Here is a 24,366-nt window from a genome sequence, read left to right as displayed (position 1 = left end):
CAGTAGATATAACCCAAGAGGAGGGGTGAATTGGGTCTTTTAAAACTTTTCAACTACTTCTAAACTTTTCAATTAATTAAGCTAAGTTGTATAGATGCACAGTGGAATTTAAACTTAGCAACAGTTTGATTCTAATCTGATCAAGAATAAAACTATTAAGCAGCGAACTCAATAAACAATTAGTCTAGATTTTTCCAAGCAAGCATTTCAATACAATGAATCTTAATGCAGTTTTATTAAATGAAACTTGATTAAACAATTTGAATATACTTGCAACTAAAGGATGCGCGGATAAGAGTTAAGCAAGCAATTTAATTAGCTATTTATCTAAGTAAGTAAGTGAGGAAATTAAACAATGAAAGAAAGCATTACAAACACAACAAACGTATAGTGATTCGATGCACCCTAGCACCTACATCCACTCCCCAAGACCTCTTGGAAATTTCACTATAATTCCTAAGATTACAGCCGGTTGTTTTACAAGCTCACAACCTAACTTGTTGTTTTCACGAGATCATAACGAACTCGGTCAGTTTTCACAGGCTCACCGACTAGAACCAACCGATTGTTTTTCCGGGATGACAATCAAACCCAGTTAGTTTTTTCGGGTTCACCAACCACAACCTTACACCGTTGGTTTTCCCTTTGGCTCACCAACATACCTTAACCTCTTGATTCAATCCCTTGATTGAATCAAGTTACAAGATATTAGAACAAGAGTTTAAAACAAATACAAGCTTCTTAAACAAGCAGATATAACAATATAAACAAATAGAGTAAAGAGAAAAAGCCCTCAAATAAATTTTGTAGATGAAGGAACTCGGCTTCTTCTTTACTTAATTTTCTTCTGATTTCGCATGAGGTAGAGGATCACTGAGGCAGCACACAGTTAGAGAAGAAGCTTTGGGATTCACTCGGATGCTCTTCTTCTCTCTCTTTTGCTTTGAATGGCCCTTTTGTGCTTTTGGGAGGTTTCTCTTGAAATCTCTTCCCTATGTGTTCTCTCCCACTTACTTAACTTCTTTCCTAGCTCTCCCTTTTATTTTATAGCTTTGGATGGCATGGGAGCAAAGACCTAGCCGTTAGAGATAAGAATAGAGCCGTTATGATCCGTCTGCACATTCTGACAATATATCCATTGGGATCGGAGTCGACTCGCACGATCTGGAGTCGACTCGGCTGTTACTGGAGTCGACTCGTGCTTTACTGGAAACGACTCAGCCACTGTTCCAAATTTGAATTAAAGTGCATGCTTTGTCCTGAGGTCGACTCGGACCAAACTGAAGTCGACTCGCCAACAGTTGGAGACGACTTAGGCAATTAGGGGTCGGCTCGTTCTCAGGGTTCCAGAAACCAACTTTCTATATTTCTCTCACGAGTCGACTCGGCCAAACTAGGAGTCGACTCGGATGATTTGGTAGACGACTCTGGAACATCTGGAGTCGACTCGTTCATAGGGTCTCCGAAACTGATTCTCTGCCTTTCAGATTGTTTTTCTTTGGGAGTCGACTCGCCAAGCATCAGAGTCGACTCGCAATCTTTTGGAGTCGACTCACTAACAGGGTCTAAAATCCATCGTTCTGTCTTTCTATCTTTTTCTGTGGGAGTCGGCTCGTGAACAGTAGGAGTCGGTTCGTGAACTGTTCCTTGAAACTCCAAAGTGCCAGAGTCGACTCTGAACTTCCAAGAGTCGATTCGAGGACTGTTCTTTTGAATTTTTCTTGAAGTTTGCTCCTCCAACTTGAATCCTTTAAACTTGAACCTTGGGCCAATGAAGTGTGGCTTTCTTCCAACTTTTCTTGAGAGCTTTTGAGGCCTTCTTGTATTTTTCCAACTTGCTATGTTTCTTGCAAAAACAAATTATCTTTCTTCTTGCAATACAAACATTAGTAATTATACTTCAAGATTTTGTGATCATCAAAATGAATCTTTGGATCAGCATACGGTGTACCGACCTTGTGGGTGATGTTGTACTTCCTAGCAAGGGCTTTAAAAATTCTATTGCAAAAATGTTTCCCCCCATCACTAATGATAGCACGAGGGGTGCCAAAACGAGCAAAGACAGACTCCTTAAGAAACTTGATCACCACTTTGTGATCATTGGTCTTACACGCGACAGCCTCAATCCACTTGGACACATAGTCAACGGCAAGGAGTATATACTGGTGCCCAAACAACATAGAAAAAGGACCCATAAAATCAATACCCCAAACATCAAAGATTTCTATAATTAAGATCAGGTTCAGGGGCATCTCATTTTTTCTTGAATTGTTTTCTAGTCTTTGACATCGGTCACATGTTTTACAATACTCGTGAGTCATGGAATAGTGTGGGCCAATAAAATCCGCACTGCAAAATCTTTGCAGCCGTCTTTTTACCACTGAAATGACCACCACAAGCATGGTCATGACAAAAGGAAAGGACTTTCCCTTGTTCGTATTCAGGGATGCACCATCGGATGATTTGATCAGGGCAGTATTTGAATAAGTATGGTTCATCCCAAACATACCACTTCACACGAGCTAGAAAGCGAAATTGCTCTTACTTGGTCAAGAGCTGGGCATTCGTTCAGTAACAAGGTAGTTGACTATGTCAGCATACCATGGAACATTCGTTTGGAAAATCATTATTACTTGTTCATCAGAAAAAGTTTCGGATACAGGTAAGGATTCAGCAGATGACTCAACAATCAGTCTGGACAAGTGGTCAGCCACTACATTTTCACATCCTTTTTTATCTCAAATTTCGAGATCAAATTTCTAGAGCAATAGGATCCAACGAATGAGCCTTGCCTTGGCATCCTTGTTTGTGAGAAGGTACTTAAAGGCGGCCTGATCAGAATAAACAAGAACCTTAGATCCTATCAGGTAGGGACGAAATTTATCTAGAGCAAAAACAACCGCCAACAATTCTTTTTTAGTGGTGGAATAGTTGAGTTGGGCATCATTCAGAGTTTTGCTCGCATAATGAATAACATGGGGAAGCTTCCCCACTCGCTGACCTAAGACGACACTTATGGCATAATTAGATGCATCACATATGCTTTCAAAAGGACAACTCCAATCAGGAGACCTTATGATGGGTGCTGAAGTCAATTCAGAATTCAGCCTTTCGAAAATAGCTACACAAGTTGGCGAAAAATTGAAAATAGCATCTTCAGTCAACAAATCACATAAGGGTTTCGATATTTTGCTGAAATCCTTGATAAAGCGGAGGTAAAAACCCACATGCCCTAAGAAGGATCGAATTTTCCTAACAGTCTGGGGAGGTGGCAATTTAGCAATTAATTCTACTTTGGCCTTATCCACCTCAATTTCCCTTTGTGACACAATGTGTTCTAAAACAATACCTGATTCTACCATAAAATGATACTTTTTCCAGTTAAGAACTAAGTTTTTCTCTTTACAGCGCTCTACAATAAGTGTCAAGTGGTGCAGACATTCATCGAAATTGGATCCAAATATAGAAAAGTCATCCATAAAAACTTCTAAAAATTTATCCACCATGTCAGAGAAAATACTCATCATACACCGCTAGAATATAGCCGGTGCATTGCATAGCCCAAAAGGCATGCGACGATAGGCAAAAGTGCCATAAGGACAGGTGAACGTGGTTTTCTCTTGATCCTCATGTACAATAGGGACTTGGTTATATCCAGAATAACCATCGAGAAAACAGTAATGAGAGTGGCCAGCTAGACGTTCTAGCATTTGATCGATGAAGGGTAGAGAAAAGTGGTCTTTTCTAGTCATGGCATTAAGCTTCCTATAGTCGATGCATACTCGCCATCCCGTTTGGATTCGAGTAGGGACTAACTCATTGTGATCATTTTTTATACAGTGATGCCAGAATTCTTGGGTACGACTTGAACTGGGCTTACCCACTGACTATCAGAAATAGGATATATAATCCCTACATCTAAAAGCTTAATGACCTCGGCTCGAACTACGTCCTTCATGATTGGATTAAGTCGCCTTTGTGGTTCTCTAAAGATCTTTGCATCCTCTTCTAGATGGATCTTATGTTGGACCACAGAAGGACTAATCCCCTTGATATCAGCTATAGACCAACTGATAGCTTTCTGATTCTTCCAAAGGATACTTAACAACTTCTCTTCCTATTCCTTAGTCAGATTCGATGCAATTATAATAGGTAAGGTCTTGTTGTATCTAAGAAATGCATACTTCAAGTTTTCGGAAAGGTCTTTAAGTTCTAGCTGGGGAGGTTTGTCATTAGATGTCACTAACTGAGATTCTAAAATAGACAATGATTCGAACTTGGTAGCCCATCTGCTAGTATCCATCGCAGGAATGGAATCTAACATTGCGTTTACCTCCTGACTTGATTCACAATCTTGACCGAAATTAGCTAAACATCTTTCTAATGGATCAGAATAACTTGACTCTACAAAAGAACTGCTAATTATGTTATAGATTATGTGAATTTCTTCCAAATTGTCCATCTCAGTTGACTGACTACTACTGTGAAAAACATTGAGTTGGACAATCATGTTCCCAAAGGCTAGAGTCATTATTCCATTTCGGCAACTGATCACAGCATTTGAAGTGGCCAAAAATGGTCTACCTAGGATCACCGGGATGTGACTTTCTAGATTTTTTTACTGGTTCAGTTTCAAGGACTACAAAATCCGCAGGCTAGCAAAACTCATTAACTTTTACAATCACATCCTCCACAATTCCTTTAGGATACTTTACAGTCCTATCTGCTAATGAAAGAGTGATGTTTGTGGGTTTTAATTCCCCCAATGCAATTCTGTGTAAATAGAATAGGATAACAGGTTTACACTAGCTCCTAAATCTAGGAGGGCTCTCTGAATAATAGTTTCTCCTATTTTAATTTCAACGGTGGAACAACCAGGATCCTTGCATTTTGGGGCAATCTATTGTTGAATGAGAGATGAGGCTTGTGCCGCCATCATAGCTTGCCTAGAAATACTGGTTTTTCTTTTTACCGTGGTAAGGTCTTTTAAAAATTTCGTATAGGAGGTGTTTGATGGCATCTAGGAAGGATAAATTTATTTGAACATTTTAAAAAACCTCCATGATTTCATCATACTGAGATTTTTTCTTGGAATCTTGTAGTCTACTAGGAAAGAGAGCCTTGGGTGTGTATGTCTCTATTGGTTTCTGATGACCCAAAGAGTGACTTAAAGATTGATTTTGATGATCACAAAACCTTGAAGTATAAATACTAATGTTTGTGTTGCAAGAAGAAAGATATTTATTTTGCAAGGAACATAGCAAGGTGGAAGAATACAAGAAGGCCTCCAAAACTCTCAAGAAAAGGTAGAAGAAAGCTACAATTCATTGGCCCAAGTTTCAAGTTCAAAGAATTCAAGTTGAAGGAGCAAATTCAAAGAAAAATTCAAAAGAATAGTCCTCGAGTCGACTCCTGGAAGTTTAGAGTCGACTCTGGCACTCTAGAGTTTCAAGAAACAGTTCTCGAGTCGACTCCGATGCTCTACGAGTCGACTCCGACTGAGAACAAACAAAAAAAACAGAGAGTTGTTTTTCAGCGCTACAGTGATCTCGAGTCGACTCCCAACTTCAGAAGTCGACCCCCAACTTCAGGAGTCGACTCCCAACTTCAGGAGTCGACTCCCAGCTACAGTGCCGGCAGACTACTATTCACAGATCGACTCCTGTTTCAGCCGAGTCGACTCCTACTTCAGCCGAGTCGACTCGAGCACGCTGGGAGGCATAACGGCTAGTTTTTTCTTGATTCCAACGGCTCTATTTTTGTCTCTAACGGCTAGATTTTTGTTTCCACTCCTTCTAAAACTATAAAATCAAGAGGAGAGCTAGGAGAGAAGGTATGGAAGTGGGAGAAAACATTTAGGGAAGAGATTTGAAAGAGATTACAAGGAAAATCTCCCATAAGCACAAAAGGGCCATTCAAAGTAAAATAGAGAGAAGAAGAGCATCCAAGTGAATCCCAAAGCTTTCTCTCCATCCGTGTGCTGCCTCGGAGATCCTCTACTTCGTGCAAAATCAGAAGAGGGGCAAGTGAAGAAGAAGCCGAGTTCCTCCATCTACAAATTAGTTTGAGGGCTTCTTCTCTTTTCTTTACTTATTTATATTTGCTATATTTGCTTATTTGAGAAGCTTGTATTTGATATAAACTCTTGTTCTAGTATCTTGTAACTTGATTTAATCAAGGGATTGAATCAAGGGGTTAAGGTTTGTTGGTAAGCCAAAGGGAAAACCAACCGGGTTGATTGTGAACCCGAAAAACAATCATTGTAAGGTTGTGGTTGGTGAGCCTTTGGGGAAAACCAACCGGGTTGATTGTGAACCCGGAAAACAATCATTGTAAGGTTGTGGTTGGTGAGCCTTTGGAAAAACCAACTGGGTTGGATTGTGAGCCCGTGAAAACAATCGGTTGGTTCTAGTCGGTGAGCCTGTGAAAACCGACCGAGTTCGTTGTGATCTCGCAAAACAACAAGTTGGGTTGTGAGCTTGTAAAACAACCGACTGTAATCTAAGGGATTATAGTGAAATTTTCAAGAGGTCTTGGGGAGTGGATGTAGGTGCTGGGGTGCACCGAACCACTATACATCTTTGTGTTTGTGATGCCTTATCTCTTGTATTTCATGCCTTCCATTCATGCTTGATTGTGTAATATCTCTAGCTTTGTTTTCTATAGAGTTATAAGTGATTTGCTTAGCTTCCACTCCATTCTTACCATACACATAGATTAAAATTGATTATACAACTATAAGTTAGTTTTAGATCAATTGCACCCTAAAGCCATAGTATAATTGCTCTAGCTTAATCTTCCACTGCTTTACTTGTAATTGCCTAGAGCTTAAGTAAATAACATCTTATTATTCCGCTGCATTCTATTCAAAGTAAAAATTAGGGAACATAATTTTTAGAAAACCCAATTCACCCCCCCTCTTGGGTTGTCACCTTGGGCAACAAGTGGTATCAGAGCAGGTGCTCAAGATTAATTGTTGATCTCACGATCAAGAGCCAAAGATCATGACAACTCAAATAGATAGTTTTCTAGGAGAGGGACAGTTAATTGATAGGCCTCCACTGTTTAATGGCATAGACTACACATATTGGAAAGCACGCATGCGCATTTTTATTCAATCACAAAACTATTATTTATGGAAAATCATAATAAATGACCTTCACACACTCTCTCAAACTATTAATGAAAAGGACTTAGCACAATTGAATGCTAATGCTATGAACATATTATATTGTGCTATTCATGAAACGAAGTTTAATGAAATTTCTGCATGCTTATCTGCTAAGGAGATCTGGGATACTTTAGAAAATATTTATGATAAATCTCAGATTAGCTCACATGTGCTTCAATTGCGTACGAATAATGAGATTGCAGAATCCTCCACAGTAGTCGAGTCGACTCCCAGTTTGTCCGAGTCGACTCCTAGAGAAGAACAGTCTGAAAGGCAGAGACACAGTCTTGAAGACCCTATGAACGAGTCGACTCCAAGTAGTTCCGAGTCGACTCCCAAGTTAGCCGAGTCGACTCCGACAAGGCCCGAGTCGACTCCGAGGCAGAACAATTCAAAAGACAGAGAATCATCTTTTAGGCCTCTGAGAACGAGACGTCTCCCGAAGATCTCGAGTCGACTCTCAAGTCAGTCGAGTCGACTCCAAGTAAACTCGAGTCGACTCGAGGAAGAAATAACAGCAAGAAAATTCAAAAGCTTCCTAAAGTCAAAGAAGAAGAGGAAGCAAGAAGAAAGGAAGAAAGAGATAAAAAGCAAGAAAGCTAGAAGCAACAATGAACTACAAGAGGTAACTAACTTATGTTTTATGGCACTAGAAAATAAAGTAGAATCTGAATCTAGTGAATTTTATGAAGAATTTTCTTATGATGAACTTTTAAATGCTTTCCATGATTTGTATGGTGAATATAGAAAATTAGCTATGAAAAATAAAAATCTTAAAAAGCTAAATTTGCAAATTTCAAAAGAAAGAAATTCTATTGCTGAAATACAAGACAAACTAAATTCTGAAAATAAAAGCTTAAGGTTAAATTCAGAAGAATTGATTCAGAAAAATCATAGCTTAATCAAAACAAACCAAAACTTGAGTAAAGAAGTTGACCAACTGAAATCTCGTATTAACAAGTTCACTGTAAGTTCAGAAAGATTAAAAATGATGTTTGAAAGCCAACATGCTGATTTTGATAAATCAAAATTTGGCTTGATTCCTTCACTTAGCAATGAATCCCTAAAGAAAAATGTTTTGAATTTATCAAGCAAACCATTAAATAAGATAACATATTTCGAACATGAAAAGAATGGATATAACAACTTTACCTATCGTTCTAACATAATTAAATCAAGTAGTAAAGTTATTACAATTAAACAAATTTAGGTTCCAAAAGGAACCATATGTCCTAACTCTCAAGGACCCAAGCAAACTTGGATACCCAAAATAAAAATATGAGGATGTAGACATAGGTGTGCCAAGATACCCATGGAACAAAAAGAACTTTCATACAAATGGGTGTTCTAGACACACGTCAAAAAAAATGAAACTTAAAACATACTTATGAAAAGTAATTTTTAAATAAAAAATAATAATAATAATAATAATGAAATCAGTAATCCTTGCATCTCATCATTATTTTTGCTTTAGTATTTGATTAAAATATGAATTGCAAGTATTGATCAATTTTATGATATAGAAAATACTGTTGGAAATATAATCAAATCACTTCATTTTATAGTATACTTTACTCACTATTGGATAAGTTGCTAAATGATTAATCAATTTATTAAAAATAACTCTATGAATTCTCTATATGCTTGATTGAGAGTTTTTTATCCATGGCATTATTGTTTATTGATCATAGATATGATAATGTGTACTTGGTGTGCTTTTGAATATATGCACTATGAATACCAAGATTAAAGAAACCATCTTTGGCATATAAAATCAACTCATGCTAGTATGTACTTAATCTCAAAAGACCTTGCCATTGGCTTACTTAGATTATCTTCTGAAAGGTCAAAGTTTGCTATGCATGCTAACTAAGGAAACAAACAAAAATCAATTTCTAAATTGTTGTTTCCATCACTAAGTTTTCAAAAGCTTACATTGGATTTGTTCTTGGCAAATAAAATTAAAATATTTTCTGTATTTGCTAAATCATGTAAAAATGTTTCAAATGATAAAGGTTTCCAAACTGTGAAGATAAAGAGTATCATGGCACAATGTTGAAAACCAAAATCCTGATAAAGTTTATACAGAAATTAATTATTTCAGCACCAAGGACACCTTAAGTAAAATAGGATTAATAGAATTCTTGAAGAAATGAAAAAAGACAATTGTGTATGATAGTCATCTACTTAAATAATTTTTAAAAGCTATCATCACTGCTTGTCATACATATGATTTCTATTAGATCTATTTTTTGATGAAAACTCCTTTTGATCTTCTGAAAAATGGAAAATGAACCATTGCATATCTTTCATATTTTTCAGTCATACACGTTATGTTTGATATGTTCTTTTGAAAATAATGCCAAATCTGATAAAGATACTTCTATCTTTGGATATAATTCATCAAGCAATGCATATAGAACATTCAATGAAAAGATTCGAGTTGTAGAAATATCAATTCATTTTCTTCCTTATGAGATTAATGATTTATTATCAAGATACTAAAATTAAATTATTTATGTATACGGTTAATCTTTTACATATAACAATCTGAAAACATGGTAATAATTATAACCAAATTGAGTTTTTCAGAAATACATTTAATGAAGAAAAATTGTTTGCTTAGAAGATGAAATAGATCTTGATTCTTGCATGATCAGAAGTAAAGATCACCATTATTATTTGCTTGCTTTATGAGCTTTATATTCTATCAAATGAGTGTGTAGAATGGACTCCTATATGCTTACTTTATTAAAGAAGATATATGTTAAATAACCACCATATTTGAAAACACTCATTACAAATATGATAAAGCAATATATAATTTGGAACAAGCATCAAAAGCATAATATAAAAGCTTAAGTAACCTTTTTGATAGAAAGTAATAGTGATAAATCTACACATCAAAAAGAAGAATTTGTGATATCTTATTTGCTCAAAATATGCATTGATGACATCATTTTTGGTTCTACTAATGAAGAGTTATATGAAGATTTTACTTAGCTCATGTAAGGTGAGTTTGAAATACGTATGATGAATGAATTAACATCTTCTCTCAAACTCCAAATTAAGACAAACAAGAAAGGGGATCTTCATTGACCAAAGTTAGTCCACAAGAAAACTCTTATAGAAGATTGGCATGAAGAAGGTATGTCTATAACCCCATCTTGTAGAATTTGAAAAGGATGAGCAAAGTAGATCTATTGTTTTAAAGCTGTAGTGAAGCATGATAGAATAATTATTTTATCATACAGCTAGTAGACCAGATTGTATGCTCATTATGTGACCTTGTGCAAGACTTCAATCTAACTTTAATGAATTATATTTTATTGATAACAAATAAATCAGAATCAGAATCTTGATAGAAACAACTGTTAAGATAAAGTTGATTAAAACTTAGCTAACATGTCTTATTGATAATTATCTTAAGCAAATAGAATCTAAGCTAAATTGATTCTGAAAATAAAAAATTGATTTGACCTTGATAAATCTTTCCATTGCCTCACATGCTTGTCCGTGAACCAGCTTGGTTAATGAAACTATCTCTTTAGTTCAAGTGATATGTGCTTGCTTATATTTAGGCAATCTCTTGAGTAAAGTGACTCAACATGCAACTATTATCATATCTTATATTGAGTCATCTAGTTAAAAAATATGTTGGATGAATGAAGAAACTAATGACTTTCTTTCAAGAAAGAAAAGGAGTTTGTTAATAATGCAGGATCCTTGAGCAAGAAAATGAGAGATCTCAACTTGAAGGATATCTCCATGTAAGATACAATAAACATTCACATGCAAACAAGAGAGAGGACCTTCTTCAGCCAAAAGTTCATACATAAGAAATCTAGTAGGTATTTGACTGAAGAATGCAGAATGAATTGGTAATTCTAGATACTTCTCTCATAAATTAATTGAGCAAAGTCAATAAATTATGGCATGATTAAGGTCTTTAATTATTAATTTTTGATATCATATATATATTGATTGACTTATGCTTTTAGAAATTGTTTCATGGTTTGCCCAAACTATAATATATCTTTGCATATGTCATAACCATGAAATACACAAATTTATGCTTAAAATTTTGATTTAAAATAACTTGTAAGAAATTATGAATCATTGAGCACAATGAAAATGTTGTTTGCATGATATACATCTATATGATACATAAGATTATTTCTTTATTCTGCTCTTTCATGTAGATTACTTGAGAATAACAAAAAGAGAGAGAGATAAAGAAAAGAAAATGGATATTATTCAAGAGATAAAAAATCTAAGCAAAGGCAAGTACTCCAATCTTAAGGAAAAGCAAAACAAGCATAATATATTTGTTGCCCAGAGATGGTCACCCAAGAGGGGGGTGAATTGGGTGTTTTAAAACTTTTTAGCTAATTTAAAAATAAAACACACAAATATATGAACTAAAGCAAAGATAAAGCGATAAGAAGAGACAACCACAAACACACGGTTTTATAGTGGTTCGGAGCCTTCACCGCTCCTACATCCACTCCCCAAAGCGCCTTTGGGAATTTCCACTATAATCCAAGATTACAGTACGGTAGTTTTGCGAGTTCACTACCCAACTCGTTGTTTTACACCGGGCTCACAACAAACCCAAAACCCCCAATTTCTCTTAGGCTTGGGACGCCCTTTCCCTTGTTCCAAGTCCCTTGACTGGAACAAGCACCACAATAAAAGAGTGTACAAAAGGATATAAAAGCTCTAGAAAGCAAATATAGCACTTATGAACAATGAAACCCGGAAGAATCTTTTTGCCGTTGGAAGCGTGGGAGTTGTTGATTCTTCCGATGTGGGACGCGTAGGGTTGGGTGTGAGCTTTGAATCCCGAGCACACGAGAGTGGTTGAGCTTGAAATCGCTTGGGAGACTTGAAAGCACTTGATTTCCTTTCTTGAATGCACTCACTCCCTTGAGCTTTTCTTTCTAACTTCTCTCTTGAATGATTTTGCTTTTGGTTGGTAAAGAGTTGTTGAGAAGCACTTAAGAGCTCCCTTTTATAGCCCAAAAAGCAAATATAGCCGTTAGAGATAAAGTAGAGAAGATTTGAAATTCAAATCAAACCTGAAAAGCTGTCAGTCGCGTCCCAGGCGCTCCGGGGACGTCTCCGCTACAACGAGAGACGTCTCGCCTATAGGATTTTACTTTTTACTTTATCTGGGGTCGACTCGGCACTTTACGGGGACGTCTCGGCGTGTTAGCGCTTTTTGAGTGGGGACGACTCCGCTGCTTTGGGGACGACTCCGCTTCTTTATCTCCGAAAATCATGTCCTCTGGAATTCCCTGAGAGAGTCGACTCCGCTCTTTCAGGGGACGTCTCCGCTTGTCTGCACTTTATGCGTGGGGACGACTCCGCTTTCTCAGGGTCGACTCCGCTTCCTTATCACCGAAAAAACCATTCTCTGGAAAACCCTGAGAGAGCCGTCTCCGCCATCTTGGGGACGACTCGGGAAGTCTCCTTTTTGCTTGCGGGGACGACTCCGCGTACAGCGGGGACGTCTCGCGCATATCCCTTGAAAAGCGTCTTTCTGCCGCCACTGAGAGAGTCGACTCCGCTACTGAGAGAGTCGACTCCGCTAACACGGGGACGACTCGACAGGAGCCGGGGACGTCTCCAAGTGTGCCAGTTCTTCCTGTTTGTGCCAGAGACGTCTCTGAAACTATCAGGAGACGTCTCGGCTGTCCCTGAACTTTTTCTTTAGCTCAAAATATTCTTCAATAAATTCATAAAAATTATGGGAACTTGCCTAGACATTTCTTAACAATATTCTAAATAAAATACATGAATTTCTCAATTGAATTGTTAAGATATAATGGAATTTTACTCTAGTGTTTTGTATTCATCAAAATCCATTAGGGGGTTAACAATCTCCCCCTTTTTGATGATGACAAAACACTGAGTATATGCAAAATTTGAAATTTAAACATATACACAGTATTGATCAGATATACAAGTATAATGTTTTGATTTGAACTAGATACAATGTGCATCACTCAAAATATTCAATTTTCAGTTCTTTCCTTGTGCATAAGATTGATCCTTATAGTTCTTAAATGATTTTATCATATGAACTGAATTTGAATCAAGTTAGAATGAAATATTGATGCTGAAGATAATTGAAAGCTAGATTCTTTTTGACTCCCCCTTTCTTTTCCAGAAGGGCAATTATCTTAAAATCAATATTCTTCAATTTTATCTTTTCTAAATCAACTTTGGAGTATGATTAAAAAATTTGCATTCCATATTCAATATCCATGTCTACTCCCCCTTTCAATATACAATATCTAATTTCTACTCCCCCTTTCAATAAACAAATATCTACTGTTTAAAAAATTTGCATTCCATATTCAATATCCATGTCTACTCCCCCTTTCAATATACAAATATCTACTCCCCCTTTTTGTCATCAACATGAAGGGGACAAATTATCCTTTTTAGTAAAATTCAGCATATTCAAGGTGTGCTCCCCCTGTTTTATGTGCATTGTTTCTTTGTATCAAATTTGAATACTCAAGGTATGTGGTAGGATTTTTATGGCATATCACACAATCACATGCACAATCACAGAAACACATACACAGAATTGGCAATGTACACAAGGTTTTCAAAAGAAATTGTATTCATTCATATGTCATTGTAGATCTTTGAAGTCAGTACATAGTCAAAAGAAGAAATCATTACAAGTATTGATTTCTAATACAAAAGTGTTTCAAAATGGCCTAGGATTTACAAAAAGAAGATCCTACAGGATATCCATCATCGGCGTCGTTGCTCATGGGGCCTACCAGTTGTACTTTGTGCATAAGCCTTACAGGCTGCATCTATGAAACCATTGATAGAATCCATGAGGGTCTTAAAGTGATCTCCCTGTGACTTGTGGAAACCTGCCACAAGTGCTTCAAACTCTAAGGTTGCCATCTCAATTCTGCCTCTAAGTTGGGCAACTAAGGTGCCCACATTGCCATCTGGCTTTGTCAACTCTTTGAGGCTCTTGGAAATGGCCTTCAAGCTGTCCTTGAGCTCTAATGATCTGCAGGTTTGGGTGGCACCCACCTCAACTATTTGTTGCTCTTGGGCTTCAATTTGAGCCTTAATTTCCTGCAGCTCTTGTCTGATGGGGGCCAGCTCTGCAGACATCATGGATCTCATCTCCTCCCTCATCTGCTGACAAATAACAGATGCTAAGGTGTGCATCTGCTCCTCTGATAGGAAGGAGGGCCCACTGACTGGAGGAGGTGGTGGCATGGATGTGGAAGGTCCAGCTGAGCTGGAGGAAATATCAGGGATGTCCATATTGCTAGGTGGAGGAGAGTGATGGTCAGACTCATGATGTGGGGTCTCAGCCTCTATGGTTTGTGCTTTTCTTTTTGGAACCTTGACCCAAGACCCATCTATCTTGTGAAATTCCATTCTTCTCATTGAGCCCTCATTGTAATAGTCGGTGTTTCTTAAGGGCTTTGCAGGTTCATTTGATGGAATGGAAACCTTGAAGTGTTTGAAGATTAAGGTAAAGATCATGCCATAGGGTATACTAAATCTAGAATACCTATGACATAGGGCAATGTAATTTAGCATGAGTCTAGGAAGGTTTAGAGGGATCCCTAGTAGGATGTGATGCATTATAACTAAGTCTCGCTCCGAAACAAAATCGAAGCGACCGGTTTTAGGAAATAGGACCCGGTTGACAATGCTTAAAAGGAGTCTCATCTCTGCATTTAGGTCCTGGGAGTTGACAACATCAAGAGGGCCGCAGTCCTCTCTTCCTAAAATTAAGTTTAGAGCTACTTCCCTTTGGGGATGTGAGGTTGGAGCCTCGCCGTCCCTAGGGATTTGCAAAACAGTGGATAAGATGTCCTCATTAATTTCTACTAATGTCCCTCGGACATGTGCGGTGAACCCTAAGTCCCCTAAAGCCATATCACTAAACATTTCTCTAACAAGGCCGGGGTAGGTCGAGGTATTGAGGGTGCAAAGATGCTCCCACCCTTGGGCTCGGAGTCTCTCTCCAATAGAGAACCCCTCATGATCTAAAAATGCAAAATCTATGTACCTACCGGTTGTGACTGTGCGATTTGCACAGGAAATCGTTGTGGTTGGCGGAGCAACTGGAGGAGAAGGTGCGGAGGGTTCTTCCCGCCGTTCCTCACCGTCGCCCGCTACTCTAGGTCGCTTCCCACGGGTCGTCCTAGCTTTCTTTGGTGCCATGGATGCTAGGGTTTGTGATTTAGGGCAAATGGAGGCTAGGGTTTGTGATTTAGGGCAAATAGAGGCTAGGATTTGAGGTGGAGAGCAAATGGAGGCTAGGGCTTTCCGTTTTGGTCGGGAATGAGGGAGAAAGCTCGAGTCGGCTCGAGCGATTTCGACCTATTTAAAAAGGCCTCATTCGGTCCCCGAGACGTCTCCGCGACTAAGGTGAGACGTCTCCGCTTGGGGGGACGTCTCTGCAATTTGCCAGAGACGTCTCCGGCACTGAAAAATTTCAGACTGTATTCTATCTTCTCCCCTTTTTTTGTTTAATCACCCCAATCAATATGATCTCTTTTGATAAACTTAGAGTGAATTTGTTTGTGATCCTCCCCCTCAATGATACATCCTATAATAATTTGATAATGATTTTTGAATTATTAATATTGAAATAAGGAACGTTTGACCAAATTTCGAATACCTATGAAATAGGCTCTGAAAATATCTCCATGAAGAGTCCAAGGGAGGGTAACCATCCTCCGGAAAGTCAACCAGTTCGTCATTTAGTTTAGATGAATTCATGCTTTCACTTATGTTTGCCTTGAGGTGGATTACTAGTTCGAGTAGCAAAGCAATGCAATACAAGTTCAATTCATTTGCTAGGATCATACAAGCTCAAAGCATTCCTTAAGAAATTGAATCTGTCTTTACAAAGGGGCTTTGTAAAGATATCAGCTAATTGATTTTCAGTACATACATATTCAATCATCACATCATTTTTCAGCACATGATCCCTAATAAAATGATGCCTAATCTCTATATGCTTTGACTTAGAGTGTTGGACAGGATTTTTTGTTAAGTTGATTGCACTTGTATTATCACACTTAATTGGTATATTGTCCATTTTAATACCGAAGTCTTCAAGTTGTTGCTTAATCCAAAGAACTTGGGCACAACAGCTTCCAGCTGCAATGTACTCAGCCTCAGCTGTGGACAAGGCAACTGAATTTTGTTTCTTGCTAAACCAAGAAACCAAATTGGCACCCAAGAATTGACAAGTGCCACTTGTGCTTTTTCTGTCGAGTTTGCACCCAGCAAAATCAGCATCAGAATAAGCAGTTAAATTATATCAGATTGTTTAGAATACCATAAGCCTACATTAGATGTCCCTACTAGATATCTAAAAATTCTTTTAACAGCTTGCAAGTGTGATTCCTTAGGACATGCTTGGTATCTAGCACACATACAAACACTGAATAATATATCTGGTCTACTAGCAGTAAGGTAAAGTAGAGAGCCTATCATACCTCTGTACAATTTGCAGTCTATACTTTTACCTTTTTCATCTTTGTCAAGCTTGCAACTTGAGCCCATGGGTGTGCTGATTTCCTTTGCATCCTTCATCTTGAATTTTTCCAGCATTTCCTTGATGTATTTGGACTGACTGATGAAGATGCCTTCCTCTGATTGTTTTATTTGTAGCCCAAGGAAGAAGTTGAGCTCACCCATCATGCTCATTTCAAATTCTCCCTGCATAAGCTTGGCAAACTCTTGACAGAGACTATCATTAGTAGCACCAAAAATTATATCATCCACATAAATTTGTACAAGCAATAAGTCATTTCCTTTTCTTTTAATAAAGAGGGTTTTGTCTACATTTCCTCTCTTAAATTTGTTCTCAATTAGGAAATTACTTAATCTTTCATACCATGCCCTAGGAGCTTGCTTAAGTCCATACAATGCTTTATGCAATTTATACACATAATCTGGATGTAAGTGATTTTCGAAACCTGGAGGTTGTCCTACATAAACTTCCTCCATTATATAGCCATTTAAGAATGCACTTTTTACATCCATTTGATAGAGTTTAAAATCCATGAAGCATGCATATGCTAAAAGCAGTCTAATAGCCTCTAACCTAGCAACAGGAGCAAAAGTTTCATCAAAATCTATTCCTTCCTCCTGATTATATCCTTTGGCCACTAGCCTAGCTTTGTTTCTTATTACTATCACATCTTCATCTAGTTTATTTCTATATACCCATTTGGTGCCTATAATTGAAACATTAGGGGGTCTTTTCATTAGAGTCCAAACTTCATTTCTTTCGAATTGGTTTAATTCCTCTTGCATAGCATTCATCCAATTATCATCTTTTTCAGCTTCTTCTAGTGATTTAGGCTCTATTTGTGAAACGAAAGCAAGATAATTACTAGTGTTTCTTAAAGAGGATCTAGTTCTTATACCTTGTGAAGGATCACCAAGGATTAGATCCTTTGGATGACCATGTGCATACCTCCATTCTTTAGGAAGATCTTAATTTCTTGATGGAGGTTGATCTTCTTCATCTTGCTGATTTGTATCCTCTTTGATCTCATCCTCATGTTGTTTGTCTTGTATGGAGAATTCCTTGATCCCGTCTTCAAGTATACCTGCATCACCATCTTCTTCTTTTCTAGAAGAATCTCCATTAGTTTCATCAAAAACAACATGAATGGATTCTTCAACAACGAGAGTTCTCTTGTTGAAGACCCTGTATGCTCTACTAGATGAGGAATAACCTAAGAAGATCCCCTCATCTGATTTAGCACTAAATTTACTGAGATTGTCCTTTCCATTATTCAAAATAAAGCATCGACAACCGAAAACATGAAAATAACTTATATTTGGTTTCTTACCTTTCATCAATTCATACGGTGTTTTCTTTAAGATGGATCTAACTAAAGCACGATTTAAAATATAACATGAGGTATTTATTGCTTCAGCCCAAAAATACTTTGGTAGATCCGATTCGCACAACATGGTACGAGCCATATCTGCTAGTGTGCGATTCTTCCTTTCTACCACCCCATTTTGTTGGGGTGTCCTAGGTGCCGAGAAGTTATGATTGATACCATTTTCTTCACAAAATTTTTCAAAATACTGATTTTCAAACTCGGTACCATGATCACTCCTAATTGCTTTTAGTTTAAGATTGAGTTCATTCGAAACTCTATTATGAAACTTAATAAAAGCGGGAAAGGACTCATCTTTATGTGCAAGAAATGAAACCCATGTAAAACGTGAAAAATCATCAACAATTACAAGACCAAATTTCTTACCCCCTATACTAGCAGTTCTAGTGGGTCCAAACAAATCCATGTGAATTAGTTCTAAGGGTTTTGATGTTGAAACTATGTTCTTAGACTTAAAGGAACTTCTTGTTTGTTTCCCTAATTGACATGCAGCACAGATTTTATTCTTTTCAAAGTCTATTTTTGGTAGCCCTTTGACTAGATCCTTTGTAATTAATTTAGAGATTAAATCCATGCTAGCATGCCCTAACCTACGATGCCATAACCAACTAGTCTCATTGACTTTGGGATTCATGGCTACAAGACATTGACCATCCTTCATGGTGAGATCATCAAGATCTACCATGTAAACATTTCCATGCCTATGTCCTGTGAGTATGATCTCATTATCAATTGGACTACTAATTATGCATAGTGACGATTCAAATGACACTTTAAAGCCCTTGTCACAAAATTGACTTATACTTAATAAATTATGTTTTAGTCCATTAACTAACAATACATTATCAATAAATGAGGAGGGTGATATGGAGATTTTACCAATACCAATGATTCGGCCTTTAGCATTGTCTCCAAATGTGACTGCTCCTCCTTCTTTTGATTCCAAGGTGACGAAGAGACTCTTGTCACCGGTCATATGCCTTGAGCAACCGCTATCAAGATACCACATTCTCTTTTTATTTCCGGCTGCAAGGCATACCTGCAAAATGATCATGTGAAGCTTTCAGGTACCCAAGTTTTCTTGGGTCCTTCGTGGTTAGTGTGGTTGGTTCCCTTAGGCACCCATACTTTAGTTATGTTTTTGGCTTTCACAAATGTACTCTTGTTAGTTTGGATTTTTCTTTCAATACAAGAGTAGGCTTTATGTCCATTCTTTCCACAATGAAAGCATGTAGGTTTTTCAGTTTTTACATCTTTTGCTTTTACAAAGAAATTCTTTAGATACTTTTGTTGTTTATTAGTTTTATATCCTAATCCGGCTTTATTGAAAACAGCTCTTTGATTTGAAAGAATGAGATTTAATTTTTCAGAGCTTTGTGTGAATTTTTCAACAATTGGTTTGTACTTATGTACCTCATTCTTAAGATTCAAATTTTCTTTAACTAGTTCTTCCTTATCTTTTCTAAGAGATTCAATGTTTTGTGCAAGTGAGGTATTATTATCGAGTAGGGATTTTACTTTCAGATTTAATTCCTTAATTAGTGTTTTTGCCTTTTCATTTTCAATGCTAAGTTTTGAATTTTTGATTTCTAGGTTAGTAGTGTTAATATTTTTAACGCTCTCCTTTTCAATTAATAGGTTTTCGATATTTTCCTTCAGTTTTTGATTGGAGGCTTTTAATTCTTTATTCTTTGCTCCTAACATACTACAATCACCCATAAGTTCTTGAAAAGCTTCATACAATTCTTCTAAAGTAAAATTTATGGTTGGGTTTTGACATACCTCGTCATCTTCGAACGCCATGAAGCATAGATTGGCGGTCTCTTCCTTCTCTTCCTCGGAGGATGATGTGTCACTATCATCCCATGTTGCCTTCAATGCCTTCTTCTTCTTCTTTCCAAAATACTTCTTTTGTTGAGGGCATTTGGAACGAATATGTCCCGGTCTCTTGCAATTATAGCATACAATTGGGTCTCTTTCTTTTTCTTTTTCTTTTTCCCAGTCATTTCTCCCTCCAAATTTCTTTCTTGGGAAGGGTTTCTTTCTTCTCATGAACTTTTTAAACTTCCTTACTATCAAACCCAAGTCCTCATCTTGACTTTCTTCTTCACTCTCACAGCTCTCTTCTTCACATACACTTGAGGTAGCCTTGAGTGCGATTGTCCTTTTCTTTGGCAACTCTTCTTCATGCTGCTTCATCGTGAGCTCATGCGTCATCAATGAGCCCAAAAGTTGTTCTAGCCCCAAGGTGTTAAGATCTTTAGCTTCTATGATCGCCGTGACTTTTGCTTCCCAAGCTTTTGGCAAAGACCTGAGAATTTTACTCACAAGTTCCGGGTTAGTATAAGATTTACCCAAACTCTTTAGACCATTAATTATATCAGTAAAGCGTGTAAACATGCATGTGATGGTTTCATTGGGTTCCATCTTAAACAACTCATATTTGTGAACTAGAATGTTCACTTTGGACTCTTTAACTTGATTTGTACCCTCGTGGGTAACTTCAAGTCTATCCCATATTTTCTTAGCGGAAGTACATGTGGAGACTCTATTGAACTCATTTGCATCTAAAGAACAAAATAATGAGTTCATGGCTCTAGAATTGAGTTGAGCCATCCTATCATCATTCTCATCCCAATCCTCTTCAGGTTTGGGAACTCGAATGCCATTGACCATGTGTGATGGTTCTTGTGGTCCCTTGACTATGACCCTCCACAAGGCATAGTCTTGTGCTTGAATGAAGATTTTCATTCTAGTCTTCCAATAGGTATAATTTGTCCCATTGAAGAGTGGAGGTCTATTGGTTGCTTGCCCCTCGGCAGGAACATTGTTAAAGGGTGTTCCCATCTAGATCTTTGGTTAAGACGGTTAGGTCTTTCAAGAAATACACAGAGCACCTGCTCTGATACCACTTGTTGCCCAGAGATGGTCACCCAAGAGGGGGGTGAATTGGGTGTTTTAAAACTTTTTAGCTAATTTAAAAATAAAACACACAAATATATGAACTAAAGCAAAGATAAAGCGATAAGAAGAGACAACCACAAACACACGGTTTTATAGTGGTTCGGAGCCTTCACCGCTCCTACATCCACTCCCCAAAGCGCCTTTGGGAATTTCCACTATAATCCAAGATTACAGTACGGTAGTTTTGCGAGTTCACTACCCAACTCGTTGTTTTACACCGGGCTCACAACAAACCCAAAACCCCCAATTTCTCTTAGGCTTGGGACGCCCTTTCCCTTGTTCCAAGTCCCTTGACTGGAACAAGCACCACAATAAAAGAGTGTACAAAAGGATATAAAAGCTCTAGAAAGCAAATATAGCACTTATGAACAATGAAACCCGGAAGAATCTTTTTGCCGTTGGAAGCGTGGGAGTTGTTGATTCTTCCGATGTGGGACGCGTAGGGTTGGGTGTGAGCTTTGAATCCCGAGCACACGAGAGTGGTTGAGCTTGAAATCGCTTGGGAGACTTGAAAGCACTTGATTTCCTTTCTTGAATGCACTCACTCCCTTGAGTTTTTCTTTCTAACTTCTCTCTTGAATGATTTTGCTTTTGGTTGGTAAAGAGTTGTTGAGAAGCACTTAAGAGCTCCCTTTTATAGCCCAAAAAACAAATATAGCCGTTAGAGATAAAGTAGAGAAGATTTGAAATTCAAATCAAACCTGAAAAGCTGTCAGTCGCGTCCCAGGCGCTCCGGGGACGTCTCCACTACAACGAGAGACGTCTCGCCTATAGGATTTTACTTTTTACTTTATCTGGGGTCGACTCGGCACTTTACGGGGACGTCTCGGCGTGTTAGCGCTTTTTGAGTGGGGACGACTCCGCTGCTTTGGGGACGACTCCGCTTCTTTATCTCCGAAAATCATGTCCTCTGGAATTCCCTGAGAGAGTCGACTCCGCTCTTTCAGGGGACGTCTCCGCTTGTCTACACTTTATGCGTGGGGACGACTCCGCTTTCTCAGGGTCGACTCCGCTTCCTTATCACCGAAAAAACCATTCTCTGGAAAACCCTGAGAGAGCCGTCTCCGCCATCTTGGGGACGACTCGGGAAGTCTCCTTTTTGCTTGCGGGGACGACTCCGCGTACAGCGGGGACGTCTCGCGCATATCCCTTGAAAAGCGTCTTTCTGCCGCCACTGAGAGAGTCGACTCCGCTACTGAGAGAGTCGACTCCGCTAACGCGGGGACGACTCGACAGGAGCCGGGGACGTCTCCAAGTGTGCCAGTTCTTCCTGTTTGTGCCAGAGACGTCTCTGAAACTATCAGGAGACGTCTCGGCTGTCCCTGAACTTTTTCTTTAGCTCAAAATATTCTTCAATAAATTCATAAAAATTATGAGAACTTGCCTAGACATTTCTTAACAATATTCTAAATAAAACACATGAATTTCTCAATTGAATTGTTAAGATATAATGGAATTTTACTCTAGTGTTTTGTATTCATCAAAATCCATTAGGGGGTTAACAATATTCGACACATTTGAAAGGGATAAAATCCGTAATTAATTACACTTAAACAGGGAGAGTTTGAAGTAAATATTTTAACATTTCTATATATTGCTCATCATAGGGATGGTGCCAATGGGGAGGCTAGTGGTAGTACCCGGCACTATTTGACCCAACTATTCGGTATAGGGCATATTAGGGACGGCACAAGAGGGAGGCTAGTGGTAGTACCTCGTGCCCCTTCCCAACTCCACCGGATAGGGAGCAAATAGAGTATAGAGCATAAGAAAGTAAAAATGAAAGACAAAGTTAATGAAAGTATATAAGAAGAATCAAATCATTTGTTTTAAAATCACTTGAAAACACAATTTAAGGATGAAATCAATGCAAGATTATATTTAAATAAGGGGAGTTTATTTGAAAAGAATTGATTTTGATCCTTGACATGCTTGTTCTTATTATTTTGCATGACTTAACACATAATATATTTTGCATGTGGCATGATGTTTTGAATTATGAGTTTTCAATATTTTGTAATGCCCCATGCTTGGATAAGTTGATTGAAATAGGCCTTAACTTGGAATATGTCTTAACATTGCTCACAAATCTTTGCTTCACCCTTGCCTCAAACTAACTTGTGTTCCAATGCTTGAATGTTTAAAATACTACATAAAGTTTTTTTTTTAGTAATATTAAAAAGAAATTTCAGTTTTATCATTCACGATTAACTTTGAAAGTTAAATAGATTTACAAAAAGAAGAAGAGAAGGATATTTCTATTTAGGCAAAATGAATTGATCTTGATCTATCTTTCTACTTGCCTAACTTTGATACATTATGTCCTAATACTTGTTAAAATATCCTTTATTTTATATCGAAACTCAATATTAAATACAAAGATTCTGAAAGTGCTTTAATGTTATTGAAATATGTATTTTTTTTCAATCTTAGTGATTTAAGATGAGCTACAATGTAGAAGATACATATCTCAAATTATAATTTTGAGAGCCTTCTTGGAAATTCTTATGAAAATTCAGAATCTGATTTGTGTAAAAGCTTAAACTTAACTTAAAAATGCTTATATCATTACATCTTTGTAACCTTAGTTATATGCTTCAATGATCGTGTCATTTAGGAGAATAACTCAATATGATTTCTAAATGAAAACTTTAACACAAGAAAAACAGAATTAATTTTGACGCCTTGGTTGATTGTCTCGATACACATCCGAAACATATCTTTTCTTATCGTTAAAATGTACTAATATTGGTCTAAATGATGTGTCTTTCAATGATCTTAATTGCAAATAAATATTTTTAAACATATGATTTTATTTTGATATTAAATAGATTTATTGTGCTTCATGTATACATTGCTAAAAAAAAACTATGATTAAGAAATTGAGTTCTATAAATATATATACTTCAATGATCATGTTTATCTCTCCTACATAATTAAAGACTTCCATCAAATTCGTGAATGATCTTTAGTCTAGAAACATTTCAGCTCACTCAAATGATTCTTAAAAGAAAGAAAATGTAAATGCTTTTGAAAGAATTTGAGCTTCAAATAAATCATTTTTGATTAATAATTCTATACATTTTCTCTAAGATTAGGAGAAAGCATAACTTGTTCTTAAAGGATTAGGAAGAGTGATTACTATAAATTTTGAATAATTCTAGATCACTCTCGATATCAAAAGAAAAGAATGATTAAAGAGGAATGCATCTTTTGAGGGGGAGCTTTAGATATTCAGTATCTTATCCTAAAGATACTTTAATTTGATGCATACCTTGAATTTTATGGATTGATTTT

This window comes from Phoenix dactylifera, chromosome 2 (assembly GCF_051530095.1).
Source record: "Phoenix dactylifera cultivar Ajwa chromosome 2, Ajwa_hap1_PhDact_Kaust_v1.1, whole genome shotgun sequence".
NCBI lineage: Eukaryota > Viridiplantae > Streptophyta > Magnoliopsida > Arecales > Arecaceae > Phoenix > Phoenix dactylifera.
Note: the sequence above shows the minus strand (reverse complement) of the source record.